Source organism: Ictidomys tridecemlineatus, chromosome 6 (genome assembly GCF_052094955.1).
Source record: "Ictidomys tridecemlineatus isolate mIctTri1 chromosome 6, mIctTri1.hap1, whole genome shotgun sequence".
Lineage (NCBI taxonomy): Eukaryota > Metazoa > Chordata > Mammalia > Rodentia > Sciuridae > Ictidomys > Ictidomys tridecemlineatus.
This window is the reverse complement of record NC_135482.1, coordinates 124252795-124271323: the sequence shown is the minus strand read 5'-3', so window position 1 is coordinate 124271323 and position 18529 is coordinate 124252795. Positions and strand designations below refer to the sequence as shown.

General features: G+C 37.4%; 1 protein-coding gene across 1 annotated transcript in view; it reads right to left on the bottom strand.

Annotated features, from left to right (window-relative positions):
- Positions 1–326: 326 nt before the first annotated feature.
- The window catches only part of LOC144365023 (uncharacterized), a 69314-nt gene continuing 51111 nt past the window's right edge, over positions 327–18529 (bottom strand). The window contains exons 5-6 of the mRNA XM_078015745.1: positions 2572–2613; positions 327–1061 (exon numbers count right to left, since the gene is read on the bottom strand). The gene's annotated coding sequence lies outside the window, so the exon portion shown is untranslated. The remainder of the gene's footprint in view (positions 1062–2571; positions 2614–18529) is intronic.

Sequence of the window (18529 nt, the reverse complement as noted above, 5' to 3'; positions counted from 1 at the left end):
CATCACATTCCACCATCCTTGACAATCCCCTGTCCCCTCCCTTTCCATCCCACCCCTCTACCCTATCTAGAATTTATCTATTCCTACCTTTCTCCCCTCCCTACCTCACTATGAATCAGCCTTCTTATATCAGAGAAAACATTCAGCATTTAGGTTTTTGGGGGAATTGACTAACTTCACTTAGAATTATATTCTCCAATGCCATCCACTTATCTGATAATGCCATGATTTTATTCTCTTTTATTGCTGAGTAAAATTACATTGTGTAATTGCCACATTTTTTTTTAAAACATTCATCCACTGAAGGGCATCTAGGTTGGCTCCAGAGTTTAGCTATTTTGAATTGTGCTGCTATAATCATTGATGTGGCTGTGTCTCTGTAGTATTTTAAGTCCTTTGGGTTTAGACCAAGGAGAGGGATAGCTGGGTCAAATGGTGGTTTCATTCCCAGATTTCCATGGAATCTCTACAATGCTTTCCATAATGACATCTCCAATTTGCAGTCCCACCAGCAATGTATGAGTGTACCTTTCTCCCACATCCTCACCAACACTTATTGTTGTCTTCATAATAGCTGCCATTCTGACTGGAGTGAGATGATATCTTAAAGTAGTATTAATTTGCATTTCTCTGATTGCTAGAGATGATGAACATTTTTTATATATATATTTGTTGACTGATTGTATATCCTCTTCTGAGAATTGTCTGTTCAGGTCCTTGGCCCATTTATTGATTGGGTTATTTGTTTTCTTGGTGCTTTGCTTCTTGAGTTCTTTATGTACTCTAGAGATTAGTGCTCTATCTGATGTGTGAGGGATAAAGATTTGAAAACCCTGCTTATGAACAACATTTATAGGATTTACTAATTAGTTACATTTAAATGATATGTATCAATTTTTATTCTAAGTGTAGTTCATCCCTCACAGAAATACTTGGCTACATCTACCTTAATCAGAGGTGTGTTGTTCTCACTGTCACAGAGGTGAATGTTGCATTTCTTCTTTATTAGAAAAGCCACCACTTCTGCCTGGTCATAGGCACATGCGTAATGTAGAGGGGTCCTACAAAAGTTAGAAGATTGGTTAGGAGGTCATAGAGCTCCCACTTAAAACAGACAATTATTCATGACATTGTGAACATTAGATAGCAATTAATTCCTCTCCCTTCAAAACAATTTCTTAGGAAGGAACACCAATATTTACTAGCTGTTATAACTAAATTAATGAAAGATCAGAACATTCTAGCTGCCTATTCACTGACTTCTTTCCTTTCCCCAGTCCTCACTGCTGAGGATCAAACTGAAGGGCACTCAACACTGAGCCATTTCCAGAGCCCTTTTATTTTTCACTTTCTGCTAGGGTCCCACTAAGTTGTCCAGGCTCATCTTGAACTTGCAATCTTTATGTCTCACCTTCTCTCCCAAATCACTGGGATTATAAGAATGCACCATTGCTTCTGACACCAGTGAATCTTGTTTTTTGTTGTGTTTTGTTAATAATTTTTCAGATGTATTTTAAGGACTATGTATTTCAATGTTTAAAATGTTTCTTCATACATAAAAAAAAGAACCATCACATAATCCATGGTGCCTTACCTTAAGTGAAAGATGATAAAACAATCAACCAATGACAGTTCTAGTCATATGAATGAAATTTAAATAAATTTTAGTTACAATAAGTATTATAGATAAAGAGGGTTGAATAAGAAAACAGCAAAAGACAAAATTTAATGTAAAGTTTTTCTTGTTTTTTTTTTCAAGAATCGTAAAGCCAAAGGAAATGTATGATTTCAAATGAAATAGTATGTTTCACTTTGTTCAGGATTTAGACTTGTAGCACGTAAGTAAATTGGATATACCCAATACTTTATATCAGTATTAATGTGATCTTAACTTTTCAAATGGGCAGTTTACAAATTCTTATCTCCAGAAGTGCTTTTGTTTGAAAAGCAGGAGGAAATGCTTCACTTCAAATTGAGTTCTATCCCTTCAGTTTTAAATCTCCAGTCAGGGAAACACGAAAGAGGACCTGAGAAATAATAAAATATGTTGACTATATAATAGGTATTCAGGATATAAATGGTGAGTTAATAAAATGAAAGAACACATAAAGTATACTTGGGGAGTTCAGTGCGTGGTGTTTTTTTCTTTATTTGTCTGTTCATTCTCTACTGGGAATTGAATCCAGGGGCACTTAAACACTAATCCACAGCCACAGCGATTTTTATTCTTTATTTTGAGCTAGTTTATTTTGAGACATCTCCCTTAGTTGCTAAGGGCCTCTCTAAACTTGTGATCCTTCTGCCTCAGCCTCAAATGTGGTTGGGATTACAGATTTACACTAAGGCACCTGGAGGGACGTTCAGCATTTTTAGATAAAAGTTTTGTAAATTAAAATAATACTTTCACAGTAGTAATACTCTTTTATATTTGCTTTCTTTTACATTATAAGAATGTAACTAAAACAAAATGATAACTACAATTGCATTTGAAATAAACCTGTATGAAATGAAACATACATGCGTAAGAGATATATAGGTAGTAACATGTATAAGCACGGATGAAAAGATTACCTTCTCTTCTGAAGAGGCTAAAAGTCCACTGAAGACATCAATCTACAGAAACACACACGTACGCAGAAGTTAGTAGAAAGTGAAAAATTTTATCAGCACAAGATTCATCTCCCTGCTCCTCCCAGAGATTATTTTATTAATAAGAAATTCTCACTAAAATTTTTACACATATTCATTGTAGAAATAACAGGTAAGAAAAAGGAAAAGTAGAAGTCAATGTGGAATTTTACTAAAATTAACCATATGGAAGGTTAAAAAAAAAAAGCAGAACACAGAAAACGTCAAAATACTGCACCAATACAGAGCATGTTAACTGCTGTCAATGAAACTAAGGTAGAAACAAACAGAAAGATAAAGAGGAATGACCAAATATTCAAAATAAAATATTAAATGAAAGACAAAACGAAATTTTTTTCTTAGTTGCTCGAAACATTACTTTTAATTTGAATGCTGTAAATAGTAAATTTTCCTACATTTTGTACATATTTGTGCCAAACAGGAAACCACAATCTATTTGTGTATATGTACAGTGAAGCTTCATTTTCACTTGATATTCAAAAAGACTTCTTCCCAGGTCAAAATACATCTATATCTTTGTCATCTTTAATAGTCACATAATATTCCATTCTAGGAATGCACTGCATTTTCTTCCTACAATCAATTCTATGAGTCTTTTCTAAAACATTGCTATTTTAAGCCATTCTCAGAAAAACAATCTGTATGCATCTTTTAGTATACCCTAAAGATATTTAGTATAAAGAATTTGTGTACAGAAATATGCATTATTAAAATGAACATACAATAGTTTGAGAAGTCATAAGCAACTCAGCACTTAAATAGCAGTGTAAATACCACTACTCTCTATCTCACAAGTTTTGTAACTAGAAACTATATTTAATTTATCATTAAACTTAAATTTCCTTCTCTAACCAGGGATACAAAGTACTTTTTCCTATATCCACAGGTCACTTTTGCATCTGGAAAGAAAGGAATTTTCCTAATTTAACTTAGAGTTCAAGGGCTCTAGGATTCAGTTTTGTGGCAGAGCACTCAAATAGCAAGCTCAAGGCAATGGGCTCAATTCCCCGGAACAAAATTAAAAACTAAGAGAGAAAAAGAACAAAAGGAAGACTTCTTCTTCAGTTCATTCTTTCCTAAGGACTTTGCCCACATAAAATGTATACAGAAGAATTTGTGTTTTCGTCTAACATTTTTCTCATTTTGTATTATTTAAAATTAATAATCCATATTGTACCCGGGAATTATTTTTGTGACATAAAAATCCAACTAGTTTTCTACAATTATCACGCATCTCATTGACAAATAATTCTTTTCCTACTATTATGATATGTCATCAGTAGCACATTCTAAACTTTTTCAGATATTTGGGTGTTTCTTAGTTTTATTCTGTTCCACTCATTTATCTGCCTTTTTGTCTGTTGGCGATTTGGGACAGTTGATGTGAAATTTGGTACAGAGACAGGCAAGTCTTTATTACAAACATTTTCTTAGTGTCATCATTATCCTAAAAGATTGTATGTAGAACTCAAAAAAGATTAAAATCTGGCATTTTTATTTGGTTATTTGAAACTGTTAACCATAGAAAAAGCTCAGACTTTGGTAATAATGAATATTTCTCTTAAAATACACCACACCAGGGTTCAGGCCCTGGCTATTCCAGGTCTCCTTATAACAAAACAGAGAAGGGGCATTAGGGCAGCAGTTTGCAGTCTGTGCAGGCTGGGCATACCCTGCCTGCGGTCCTCTTGGCCCTGGTGACTGAGAGCCTGTACCACTTAGATGCTGTGAACAGATGCTCTGATCAAACAAAAGAACAAGAATGGATAACTACAGGAAATGATACCCAGACAGCATGAATCTGCAGATTTTCATTCAAAGCATTTAGTGAATGTTCCTTAGTGTGGTCAGCCTGAAATGGTGACAAGATTGAAAATCCACAATGTGCTTGGTACTTTGGAGAATGTGAATGCTGCCTTGCATGACCTCTATTCTACTCTCTCAGAACTCACGAAAGTTAACTTAGTACCTGCAGAAAAAAACAAGGATTCTCAATAATCATGTTAAGAAGATGTTTGTCTGATCAAGAGACATTGAGAACACATGAACTAGTGAGTAAAGCATATGAGAAGTATAAATAAAATAAAATAAAATAGAAGTAAGGAGCACATAAAGAGGAGTAGAAGTGGCAACCCGAAGAAAACTAATGTGAAAAATAATTGCAAAACTAAACCCAGAACAGGGAACAAAAAATCACTGGCCCTCATCAAAGACCCTTATAAGGCTCCAGAGTAGACAAAATGTAAACATAAGTATACATCCATAAAGTAGTATATAGTATGAGTGACATTTTTATGATATTTTTATGAGTTACATTTCCTACTTGAACTATATATATAGAGAGAGAAAAAAAAATATATATATATATATTATTTTTTTCTAATTTTTATTGAATCTTCTTAGTGAGACATAGTATTAGAGTTAGGGTGGCATAGGCACCATCTGGGTGAGGACAAAGATCACCCCCCTCCAGCCTCAGGCAGAGCTCCTTCTCGCTGACCTTTCCACCTCTTCCCTGGCCCTTTACCCTAGGAGTCTAGCCCAGAATGCAAGTCCTGCCTAAGGTAGGACCCAGGGACAGAGGAGTGGACCTGGCACATCTCCTAGCCCAGACTCTTCCCCGATGGAGGATGCCCCCAGCATGTCAGGATATGTGATCCTGCCCTCTGCCGGCCCTTCGTGAGGCTCCTCAGGACCCTTGCTTAGGTCCAGGAGCCAACCCTCGCACTGTCCCCTTGGTTAACAACTCTGCAGTGCTTGCTCCCCAGCCTCCTGAGGGGATATGTTAGCACCCAGGAAACTGGCTAAATTGTGTTTCCATGTGGCTGCTCATTAAGAGGGCCTGGGCGTCACACTGCATAGGTACCATAGGTACTAGGTGCTGATGAGTCCCTGGGAGTGTGAAAGCCAAACAGCCCAGTAAAAGAAGACCTGGCCACCCTTCTGCTCTGTCCTCCAGGGAATGGCCAGGATGGTGCAGGCTTCTTCACCATGGGCCCTGCCTCCCCCAGTAGGCCCCTTGCCTCTGGGGCTGCGGGCCTCCATACTCTATTACCTGTTCTTCTGATCTCTGTCATTGACATGACAGCTCCCTTGAACAAGGAGACGCCTCATCTCATCCAAGTCGCTATCCCTGGCAGCTTTGTGTTGTCTTCCTGTGGGGCTGTACCCAACCACCTTTGCTCCTATTCGGATGGCGCCCAGGGTCTCCAGGACACTGTTGAACCTTGTCACCGGGTGGGGGTGTAGGTCAGAGGCCACCTACTGTGTGCCTGTCAGATTGGGAGAGGCAAGTCCTCCATAGAGCAAGACCCAGGGACAGAAGGATGGACCTAGCACAGGCTTAGACCTACTTGAAAATGCTCTCAACTAATGAGCAAAGCCTATGAGAAGTATAAATAAAATAAAATAAAATAAAACTAAGGAGCGCTCTTGTGCCCTGTGCAGCTTCTCAGTCTTCCCTGCTGAGGTCCTGGCGGGCTCCAATCAGGGCGACAACCTGGCAAAAATAGATGTTGCTTAAACATGCATGGGAATTCCACGGCATCTGTCTAACCGGCAGCACTGACTGAGCTCCTGCAAGACCCACGTGAGCTCCAGCCAGTTCTAGGCTCTTCTGCCCACTTAGAAGGTGGAGGTGTGGGACATCAGGTCCCAGAGGCAAGGGCGCTGGAAGAGGAAGTAGAGCCTGGCGCGCCTCTGGGACCCAGTAGATAACTGTAGAAGGAGAGCTGGCCCTGCCTTCACCAAGCACAACTTGCAGCTCAGCACTGGTGGAGTGGATGAAGATTAAGCCTCCTGGTTCCAGATCAAAAATCACTAACCTGGCGGGCTGGAGCACCAGGGGCTCTGGAGGCACAGACAGGAGGATCGCGAATTCAAAGCCAGTTTCAGCAAGTTGCCGAACCACTTAGCAACTCAGAGAGACCCTGTCTTGAACAAAATATTTTTAAAAGAGGTTGGAAATGTGTCTCAGTGGTTAAGCACCCTGGGTTCAACCCCCAGTAACAAAAATAAAATAATAAAATAAATCAAAACTTTTTTAAAAAAATAGTGAGCTTAGGGCAGAGAAGACTTTTCCAACTCCTGCAAGGCCAGACCAGCGCTGCCCGTGCTCAGCAGCACCAAGGGTGCTCTACTGCACTCCACAGTCTTGCCTTGCTGCCGAGGGGACACCAGGCCCCAGAACCCGTCTCTGAGAGTGCTGTTGGTGCCTCTCTTTCTTAGGGTTCTGCTCCTGCCATGTACTCTTTCTGGGTCCCAGCGCTCTATCAGCTTAGGCAGCCCAGTATTGCAGCTGGAGCCTCCTTGTCACAGGTCTGCTCAAGGTCAGGATTGTACACCACAGGCCAAGAAAGAAGCTTTGCAGCCCAGCTGTCCCTCCACCCCAGGGGATAGCCCTTCCCAAGAAGAGGTCCCTTCTCCCTTTGTAGCCACCTTCCTAACTGAGGGGCAAAGGAACTGGGGTGAGGTTCCAAGGGGAAGGCACAGAATCATACCTTGGTTAAAACTGAGTTGAAAGTAGGCTGAAATTTATAATATAAAGCTTATTAGTCTTTTTTTTTCATTATTATTTACTTACCTACTTACTATTAACAATTGAACCCAGGAACAATTTAGAACTGACCTACATCCCCAGTCTGACCTTCAACTTGTGATCCTATTGTCTCAGCCTTCTGACTTGCTAGGATTACAGGTGTACACACATCCTGGAATATGGCCTCATCAGTATCTTCTCCTTCCTTCTTTTTTCTTCCTCCCTCCCTCGCCTCTTTCCTCTTTTCACTTCTGCTAGCTGTTTTCTTTCATTTTTCTTTGTACTACATATTGCATCTGAACAATATCCATAATCTTTTTTAGTTTTCATTTGGAGAAATGATCTCACTAAATCATTGAGGTGGTGTCAAACTTGCTATCCTCCTGCCTCAGCCTTGATGAGATTTGCTAGGAGTAGAGGAGTGCGCCAAATGGTCTGATTTTTTCATTTTTAAAAACATCATCCTAGTCTTAATTTTTCATGATTGATGACATCTTCATTTTATAGTTTCTTATTTATATAAAGCATTTTAAACAATTTACTTTGATAAACTATTTTACAAAGATACTGTATATTTGACAATTATTTATAAATTTGATGTTCTATAATAAATGTATACTTGAAGTGCTCTAGCTACCTAATTTCTTTTTTTCATAATTTTATTGGTGCATTACAATTTTACATTCTAGTAGGTGTAATTTTTTCCACTGTTAAAATATACTGCTGCTGTTCATGTTTTTGACAAAAATTCTCTCCAATCAATTTTTTATAATATGTGATTCTTACCATTCCCATGTCTATCTACTCTATGTTTTGCTCTTTGGTATGCATTACAAGGTAAATGACAAACATTCTTCTTTAGAACACTTTCATAGATACTCTGCTAAAATTCATATCAATAATGAGTTGCATAAAGATTTCTTAGCCCTTCTCTAAGAAGGCACCCAAGTTGCCTGTTTTAAAGTCAGTGAGTCTTAAAAATTAGACAACTAAGTTCATATTGAAGCTGAAGTTTTTCTAAAGAGAGCCTCACCCGTATTCTTCAGATAAAGCTGAACTAATGTGTTCATGTGGTTACTCACACTGTAAAACCAGGATGGAAGAAAGAAGCATACCCACTATCCACTGATAGTATACCCATGGATGTACATATGTGCACAAGGAAATAACCTCAGTGTACTTAATAATTTTTTTCCTTCCCCACCAAAAATAGTACATTTGAAAAAAAAATGTAAACAGATTTTTATAAGCACAACTGCTTTCTACACCATTAAAGATTTCCTGTTGACAGACTGTTTTAGTGTTAAGATACTTAGCTGAGTTTGACTACTGTAGTTGCTTCATTTAGGTCTATGAGAGTTTAAAAAATGTGCAACTACCTTTTGATAATTCACAGAAAATCTATTTTAATAAAATAACAAAGTAGTAAGATACTGTTTCTATGTTTGACTTTTACATTACAGCACACACACATCAGCCAGAGTATACAACATTTCCACCTAAGAAAGAAGTAAACAAAGGACACCAAGCAAGAAAAGACATTAGCAAAAAGCATGCAGTGCTTAGGAACTCAGAAGAGTTTGAATCAGATAAACTATTGTGAGGCTGCACAAAGACATAAAAAAGCTGTGGGAAAACATTAGAGTCAATTACAGAGAACAGGTGGCCAGAACAAATCCCGAGACATTGGCTTTTAGACTAATAAAAGTCTTAATTGAAAAAAAATAGGTTGCAGTTGGACAAGGGGGAAATTAGGTTGAAGATGGGAAACTGCCCTCTGATAGAATGAAGGGAAGAATCCCAGAGATCCACAGAAAGACAGCCTCTTCTAAAGATAACAAACAGTAGAAGAGGGCCTTGGTTTATGCCTGAGATGTCAAGGGAGGACAGATGAACTGTGAAAACTACCTGCAGATTCAGTGCCTCCCCAGGAGCTACCTCCAACTGGGGTCTTTTTCTAGGCTTTTCTTCATGAAAAAAAATCAAAAGCCTAGCCTTTTTATTTTGTATCTCAAATACCCAACTGTGAAATTAATTCAGTATGTCACCAAAAAGAGTCAAGCTGAGTCTAGGAGAGAAGGTCAGACACAAATCTTGTGAGAGCGCTGAGCAGCTGGAGGGAAGATCTTGTGGTCTACCTCAGAGATAGAAGCCAAGGATACTTTTTAAAATTTATGTGGAGTTTGGAGCTATGTGACAATGAGTTCCAGGGTTGGATGTGGTAGAAAACTTACTACATGCAGCTCAACACAGGTGAACAATATTCTCTTTCCTGATCACAGTACCATGCTCAGAGGCATTTGGAAATGTTGCCTACACTTCCACCAAGAAGGTCCCAAGCAATTCCCTGCATAGTCCATTAGAGCCCTAAGGGAAAGCTCCATTCCAAAAGATTCCATGGCAGGAATGTCTGTGTGAGAGACCAGAAACCCCTGCATGGCTCATAGCTCAAGACACCATAGCCACATCCCTTCACAGTCATGGTGTTTCCCATCACAGAGTCTGGGCTCAAGAAAGAGACTGACAGGAATGTGCCCCAAACTGGTTAACAGGAGGTTTGGCCTGGCTGTTGGACAGTCTATAGAGTCAAATTCAGTGGATGACACTGCCCATTTCAAATAGATACTCTGCGACTTATGGCAGTGTGAGAAACCAGCTGTGTGTTCTCAAAAGGCAGAAGGATCCTGGAGCAAAGGGGCATGGTCTGATGGAAAGCTTGTTGCCAATAGCTCCCCCAACCAAGCTCAAGTTCTGCAGGCAGACTGCTTCTGCCATGCTCAGAGACACTAGAAAGAAACCCCATGGAACCTGAAATCTTGCACACCCCTAAATTCACTGACTGAAGGACTCAAGAAGTAAGGTCTGTACTGTGGCCTGGCCTCCAGTGTTCACAGCTTAGAGGGCTTATCAGGTAGCTCTTGTTAGAAACAGACCACATCTGTGGGTACAAAAGCAAATAGTGAGCACAACTATACCTACACAGCTGTCAACATTCCCTCAGCACACTCTTGGGGCCAAGAAGGAGAGGAACTCAGCATACACACCACTCCCAGGCTTGGCCTGTTTGGGCTGCAACTGAGAAGGAACAGCTGAATATAGTTCCTTCCAAGAAACCTCCCAAAGCTACTGGATTCTAAATCTAGAATTACTGGATGGAAGTGTGTTCCACTTAATTGCATCAGCAAGGAAAAAATCTCAAATATTTCTGGTTGTTGCTCTTGGTCTTTGGTCACTTACTGTATATGGGTTCCCCTCACTATTTGTCTCTTATGTTCCTTCTAATAGTGGGATCTTTTGGTTTCTTTATTTTTTCTCTTTAGAATCATACCTTAATGAAGCCCCATCCTTTCTAATTTTTTTCTTCTCTCCCCATTGATTCTTCTGCCCCTGTTCCTTGCCAGCACTTTACTTTTTATTCTACCTCTTCCTTTACATGTTGTTGTGTTTATTGTCATTAAAATTAATTTTTTTCAGCCAGGTGCATATTGTTATTTCCTACTTCTCCAATTTTATTAATGGAGTCATTTTTAGTTGACATACATTTTGTTTCTGTGTTGTTCCTGTTACTGGTTATTCTTTCCTCTTATAGGATTCTGGTAAGTGAACCTAACACTTTAGTCCTGTTCAGTTGCGGCTTTAACACTGAGATATATCTGTGGCCAGGTCACATCCCAAAGAGAAAATTGTTCACTAAAATGATCCACATATAATAGAATAGAAATGTATCCAACTTTATTCACAGACCTCAGAATAGTAACAAAGACAACATGAGAAAACAATACAATACCTCTAAAATTTCACAACTCCCCAATAACTCAATCCATATATTCATATCCTAATACTCACTGAAGAAGCTGGACAAAAATTGTTCAATAATATTTACTCATTATCTACACATAAATAAAATGAGCTGAGCAGGTTTTTCTTTTCATGTCCTAACAGCAAATGTAGAATGTTTAATAAGCACTGGATTTTAATTTTTTATATTTTATTTATATATTATAGCAGAATGCATTACAGTTCTTATTATATAGAGAGAGCACAATTTTTCATATCTCTGATTGTATACAAAGTATATTCACACCAAGTTGTGTCTTCATACCTGTACTCTGGATAATAATGATCATCACATTTCACCATCATTAATTATCCTACGCCCCAGCCCTTCCCACTCAACCTCTCTGCCAGTTCTGTCTGTTCCTCACATTCTCCCTCTCCCTATCCCACTATGAATCAGCCTCCTTATATCAAAGAAAACATTTGGCATTTGTTTTTTTGTGCCTGGCTTACTTCACTTAGCATTCTCTTTTCTAACTCCATTCATTTACCTGAAAATGTCATCATTTTATTCCCTTTTATTGCTGAATAATATTCCATTGTGTAAATATGCAACATTTTTAATCCATTCATCGATTGAAGGGTATATAGGTTGGTTCCACAATTTAGCTAGTGTGAATGGTGCTGCGATATACATTGATGTGGCTATCCCTGTAGTATGCTCTTTTTAAGTCCTTTGGGTATAGACCAATAAAAGGGACAGCGGGGTCAAATAGAGATTCCATTCCCAATTTTCCAAGATATCTCTATACTGCTTCCTGCATTGGCTGCACCAATTTTCAGTTCAACCAGCAGTGTATGAGTGTACCTTTTCCCCACATCATTGGCAACATTTATTTTTGTTTGTCTTCATAATAGCTGCCATTCTCACTGAAGTGAGATGAAATCTTAGAGTGCATTTGATTTGCATTTCTCTAATTGGTAGAGATGATGAACATTTTTTCATGTATTTGTTGATTGATTTTCCATCAACCTCTGAGAACTGTCTCTTCAGGTCCTTGTCCCATTTATTTATTGGGTTATTATTTGTGTGTGTGTGTGTGTGTGTGTGTGTGTGTGTGTGTGTGTGTGTGTGTGCGCGCGCGTGCACGCGCACTTAGCTTTTGAGTTCTTCATATGCCTATGTAAAGATTAGTGCTCTATCTGATGTGTGATGGATAAAGATTTTCTCCCAACATGTAGGCTCTCTATTCACCTCACAGATTGTTTATTTTGTTGAGAAGAAACTTTTTAGTTTGATTCTATCCCATTTATTGATGCTTGATTTTAGTTCTTGCACCACAAAAGTTTTATTAAGGAAGTTGGGGCCTAATCACACATAATGAATATTAGGGTCTATTTTTTCTTCTATTATACACGGGTTCTCTGGATGTATTCCTAATTTCTTGATCCATTTTGAGATGAGTTTTGTTCATGGTGAGAGACAGGGGTTTAATTTCATTTTGTTGCATATGGATTAACAGGTTTCCCAGCTCCATTTGTTGAAGAGGCTCTCTTTTCTCCAATGTATGTTCTTGGCACCTTTGTCTAATATAATTGTTTTTGTGGGTTAGTTTCTGTGTCCTCTATTCTGTACCATTGATCTACTAGTCTTTTTTGGTGCCAATACCATGCTGTTTTGTTATTATTGCTCTGTAGTATAGTCTAAGGTCTGGTATAGTAATGCCACCAGCTTCACTCTTCCTGCTAAGGATTGCTTTAGCTATTCTGGTTATCTTATTTTTTCAGATGATCTTCATGATTGCTTTTTCTATTTCTATGAGGAATGTCATTGGAACTTTGACCAGAATTGTATTAATCCTGAATAGTGCTTTTGGAAGTATGGTCATTTTGATAATATTAATTCTGCATATCCAAGAGGAAGGTTGATCTTTCCATCTTCTAGTGTTTTTTTTTTTTTAGGCTATTAAGAATGGAGTAGTTTTCCTCATTGCCCTTTGTGAGGATTTGATACTGATATACAAAAATGCCCTTGACTTATGGGTGTTGATTTTATATCCTGCTAATTTTCTGAATTCATTTACTAGTTCTAGAAGTTTTTTGGTGGAAATTTTAGGGTGTTCCTGTTATAGAATCATATCACCAGCTAAGAGTGCCAATGTGAGTTCTTCTTTTCCTATATGTATCCCTTTAATTTTTTTCATCTGTTTAACTGCTCTGGCCAGTGTTTCAAGAACAATGTTAAATAGCAGTGGTGAAAGAGGGCATCACTGTCTTGTTCCAGTTTTCATAGGGAATGCCTTCAATTTTTTCTCCATTTAGAATTATGTTGGCCTGGGGCATAGCATAGATGGCTTTTATGATGTTGAGATATGTTTCTGTTATCCTGAGTTTTTCTACTGTTTTGAATGTAAAGGAGTGCTTTATTTTGTCAAATGCTTTTTCTGCATCTATTGAGATGATCATGTGTTTCTTATCTTTAAGTCTTTTGATGTGATGAGTTACATTTATTAATTTCCTTATGTTGAACCAAACTTGCATCCCTGGGATGAATCCCACTGGATTGAGGTGCATGAGTTTTTGATATGTTTTTGTATTTGATTTGAGCAAATTTTATTGATAATTTTTGCATCTATGTTCATTAGAGATATTAGTCTGATGTTTTTTTTTCTTTTTCTTTTTGATGTGTCTTTGCCTGCTTTTGGAATCAGAGTGATGTTGGTCTCATAGACTGAATTTGGAAGTGCTGCCTCTTTTTCTATATCCTGAAATAAATTGGAGGGTATTGGTATTAGTTCTTCTTTAAAGGCCTTGTAGAACTCAACTGTGTATCCATCCAGTCCTGGGCTTTTCTTGGTTGCTAGATTTTTGGTGGCATCTGCTATTTTGTCACTTGAAATTGATCTGTTTAACTTGTGTATATAATCCTGATTCAATTTGGGCAAATTATATGATTCTAGAAATTTGTTGATGCCTTCAATATTTTCCATTTTATTGAAGTACAGGTTTTCATAATATTTTCTAATTATCTTCTGTATTTCCATTAGCATGGCTAAGGTTCCATTAATTTTATTTATTTTTTCAAAGACCCAAAATTTTGTTCTGTGAATTTTTTCAGTTTTTCTTTTATTTTATTTTCATTGATTTCAGCTTTGATTTTAATTATTTTCTGTCTTCTGCTGCCTTTGGTGTTGATTTGTTCATCTTTTTCTAGGGCTTTGAGATGTAGTGTTAATTCATTTATTTGTTGATTTTTTTCTTCTTATAAGAAATGAATTCCATGCAATGAACTTTCCTCTTAGAACTGCTTTCATAGTGTCCCAGGGATATTGTTATGTTGTATCTGTGTTCTCATTCACCTCTAAAAACTTTTTAATCTCCTCCTTTATTTCTTCTGTAACCCATTGTACATTCAGTGGCATATTATTTAGTCTTCAGGTATTGGAGTGCAATGTATTGCTTCTTTTATCATTGATTTCGTTTTTCATTCCATTATTATCTGACAGAATGCAGAGTAGTATCTCTACTTTTTTATATTTGCTAAGAGTTGCTTTGTGGAATAATGTATGTTCTATTTTAGAGAAGAATCCATGTGCTGCTGAGAAGAAAGTATATTCTCTCATTTTAAGTTGAAATATTCCATATATGTCAGTTAAGACTAAGATATTAATTGTATTGTTTAGTTATGTAGATTTTTTTCAACTTTTGTTTGGAAGATCTATCTAGTGATAAATGAGTTATGTTGAAGTCACCCAAAATTTTTGACTCTTAAACTTGAGAAAAGTTTCTTTGATGAACATAGCTGCTCCACTCTTTAGGGCATACATATTTAAAATTGGTAAGTCTTGTTAGTATATGGTTCCCTTGAGCAGTATATAGTGTTCTTCTTTATCCTTTTTGATTGACATTAGTTTGAAGTCTACTTCATTTGATATGAGGATGGAAACCCCTGCTTACTTCCGCAGTCCATGTGAGTGGTATGATTTTCCCCAACCCTTCACCTTCATTGTGTAAATGTCTTTTGCTATGAGATGAGTCTCTTGGAGGCAGCATATTGTTGAGTCTTTTTTAAAAAATACAATCTGCTAGTATATGTCTTTTGATTGATGAGCTTAGGCCATTAACATTCAGGGTTATTATTGAGACATGATTTGTATCACCAGCCATTTTTTTTTATTTTTGGTATTTAATGTGACTTGGTTTCTCCTCTGATTAGAATTTCCTTTAGTGTAATTCCTCCCTCTGCTGATTTTCATCATTGTTTTTCATTTTTTCTTCTTGGAATATCTTGCTGAGGATGTTCTGTAGTGCAGTCTTTCTAGTAGTAAATTCTTTTAACTTTTGTTTATCATGGAAAGTTTTTATTTCATCAACAAATCTAAAACTTAGTTTTGCTGGATATAAGATTCTTGGTTGGCATCCATTTTCTTTCAGAGCTTGGTATTTGTTGTTCCATGATTTCCTGGCTTTGAGGGTCTAGGTTGAAAAATCTGCTGAGATACAAATTGTTCTCCCCCTATATGTGATCTGATTCTTTCTCCTGAGGTTTTTAAGATTCTATCCTTATTCTGTATGCTAGGCATTTTCAATATAATTTGCCTTCATGTAGATCTGTTGTAATTTTGTACATTTATTGTCCTGTAAGCCTCTTGTATTTGGTTTTCCAATTCATCCTTCATGCTTGGGAAATTTTTTGATATTATCTCATTGAAGAGATTGTACATTCCTTTGGTTTGAAACTCTGTGCTTTCCTCTATCTTAATAACTCTTAGATTTGGTCTTCTGATGTTGTCCCATAATTATTTGATGTTCTGTTCACGCTTTCTTACTATCTTCACTGTGTGATCTACTTTATTGTTGAGATTGCATACTGTGTCTTCATTATCTGACATTCTTTCTTCCAAGTGATCTAGTCTGTTGGTTATGCTTCCTATTGAATTTTTTTATTTGATTTATTTTATCCTTCATTTCTAGGATTTCTGACTTTTTTTCAGGGCCTCTCTCTCTCTTGTAATCTTTTGTTACCTGTATTTGCTCTCTTATCTCATTGTTGGAGTGATAAATTTTTGCTTGTATTTTCTCATTTAGGTCATTCTTTAATTCACAGATCATTTTAATTATGAACATTCTGACCTCCTTCTCTGACATTTCATCAACTTCACTGTCCATAGGTTCTGTTATTATAGCATCCGGGCTTGTTTGGGGCACTTTTCTCATTTGTTTTTTTGTGTTATCTCTGTGTCTTCCTTTCTTGCAGCGTGGATCTGAGATATTATAATTTCTTCCCTAAATTCTTGGAGTACCCATGCAGAATTTCTGTACTGCACCTTGATGTTGGGCTTCCAGACCCTGCTGGTGTCCCTCAATGGATGGTACTGCATCCTGGATCTGAGACCTGCGTAAGTTGGAGTGGGTGGATCTGGTTCACTGGCTTGAACCCCAGTGGTAGAAAGTGTGTGTGTGTGTGTGGGGGGGGGTCCTGCACCAGAAGCTAGGCTCTGGAAAGTGTCTGCCCCACTAGGAATGAGATGGGCCCAGTTTGCTCCAGGCCTGGGCCCTGCAGAGGCCAATGTGTAGGGATCTGAGCAGCTGGGCTTGACTTCCCCGCAGTAGCCTGCTTGTAGGAAGGTGTGGTCCAGTGCCAAAGGCTTGGCTCTGGCAGTCTCTGCCATGGTGGGGGAGGGGTCAACCACCCTATTGAGATCCTGGAACCCATGTGGACTAGTGTGGGCAGTCTATTCGGGATCTTGGCTCTCTACACAGTCCACTGATCAGAGAGGTGGTTTTGCACCAGAGGCTAAGCTCTGGCTAGTGGAGAAAGGGGTGGACCAGGCATGCTGTGTGCCTGGGCCCCGCAGTGGCTGGTGTGGGTGGATCTGTAGCATGAAGTTTTTATAATGAGTAATCTATTCCCTACCTTTTCTTAGACAGTAAAGTCAGGACAGAATAAAATGTCTGACCTTGGCATAAGGGACTGGGAACATAAGACCATAACTTTGAGCCACTTGGAATGATTATTCTTTAAAATAAATTCGTTCAGTGGCCATTGCATTACATGTGTTCATAATTTGAACTGGTTATTTATGAGTCTCAAAATTGACCTAACATTTTTATCAAGTTACCATGAATTCTAAAAGCATTTTCCAATTCACAACCATTTACAATGATTTTAGACATAAACATTAAGTGGAAATTTCTGGATTGTAAAAGAGTATTCTCAAAAAATTCAGTATAATCTTAAATATATTTGCATGAATTTTACATGGTAACATCTGGTGTCTCCTCAGCTGTTATTTAATTTTTTTTTTCCTGAGGACATTGCATTTATTTGGAAACATGGAAATTCACACTCTTCACTGTTTTCTACCTTTCAATCAATCTCTGTTCATTTTTAGTGGCTCCCAAAACGATGGATACTTTTTACATCTTTTTTCTTTAAATATTTATTCTAATTTGTTATGATAGCAGAATGCATTTCCTTTGGTTTTTGGAGATTGGCTTTCCTCACTTAGCATGATATACTCCAACTCCATCCATTTACTTGCAAATGCCATTATTTTATTCTCTTTTATGCTTTACAAATATTAACCAAGTATTAATACCTATAATTAACTCAATATTAACAAATAGTTCATATCAACAATAATTATAATTGTTCTAAGAATTATCTCAAAGTATAAGAAGGAGATATCCAATTATATGCCCAGAGGACTTTACAAACTTGATAGGCAAATGACAAGAAAAAAAGAAAAATGAAGAGGTTTATTAGTTGTCAACTAAATGAAAACTAACATAATTGGTTATTATTACTGCTCATAAGACTGACTAATTTAAAAAAAAAATCTTGGTAGCAAGTGTTCAGGAGATACTGAGATGATAGGACCCCTTTCATTTACAGGGAAGAAATAAAGACTGGGAAAACAAAAAAAAAATTAAGTTTTTTAATGTATCTACTAAATTATAGCATAGGTATGGTTATGACCCAGCAATCTCACATCTATATGAAATGAATTCATATGAGCACCAAAAACTACAGATTTATCTTTTGAAACTCTAAAGTGGAGAAACAATATAAATTTACATCAGCAAAATAATGTAGCTTTAAAATTAGCATATTGAGGACTGGGGATATAGCTCAGCTGGTAGAGTGCCGGCTTCCCATGCACAAGACCCAGGTTCAATCCCCAGCACAACAACAAGAACAATAACAACAACACCAAAAAGTTGCATATCAAGGCAGTGAAACAAATACACAATTAAATTGAAATAAATGACAATCTCGCCATAGAGAATGACACAAATGTAGGTCTAAAGGAAGATGGCTCACAAACAAGAACATATTATCACTTCAAATCCCAACAGATTACTACATGAGAAAAGTAATCAGAAAAAAAATAATCATTTTTCTAGAAGAAGGAGGGGTAGTGACTGGGAAGTCATTTAGAAGTTTCCTCTGAAGTGGAGGAATCATAGGTGGTAAATTACTGATAAATGTAAATTTTATTAATAGCCTTAGAACAAATACATTAACAATAATTCCTGATGGTTATATAGCATTTTACAGTT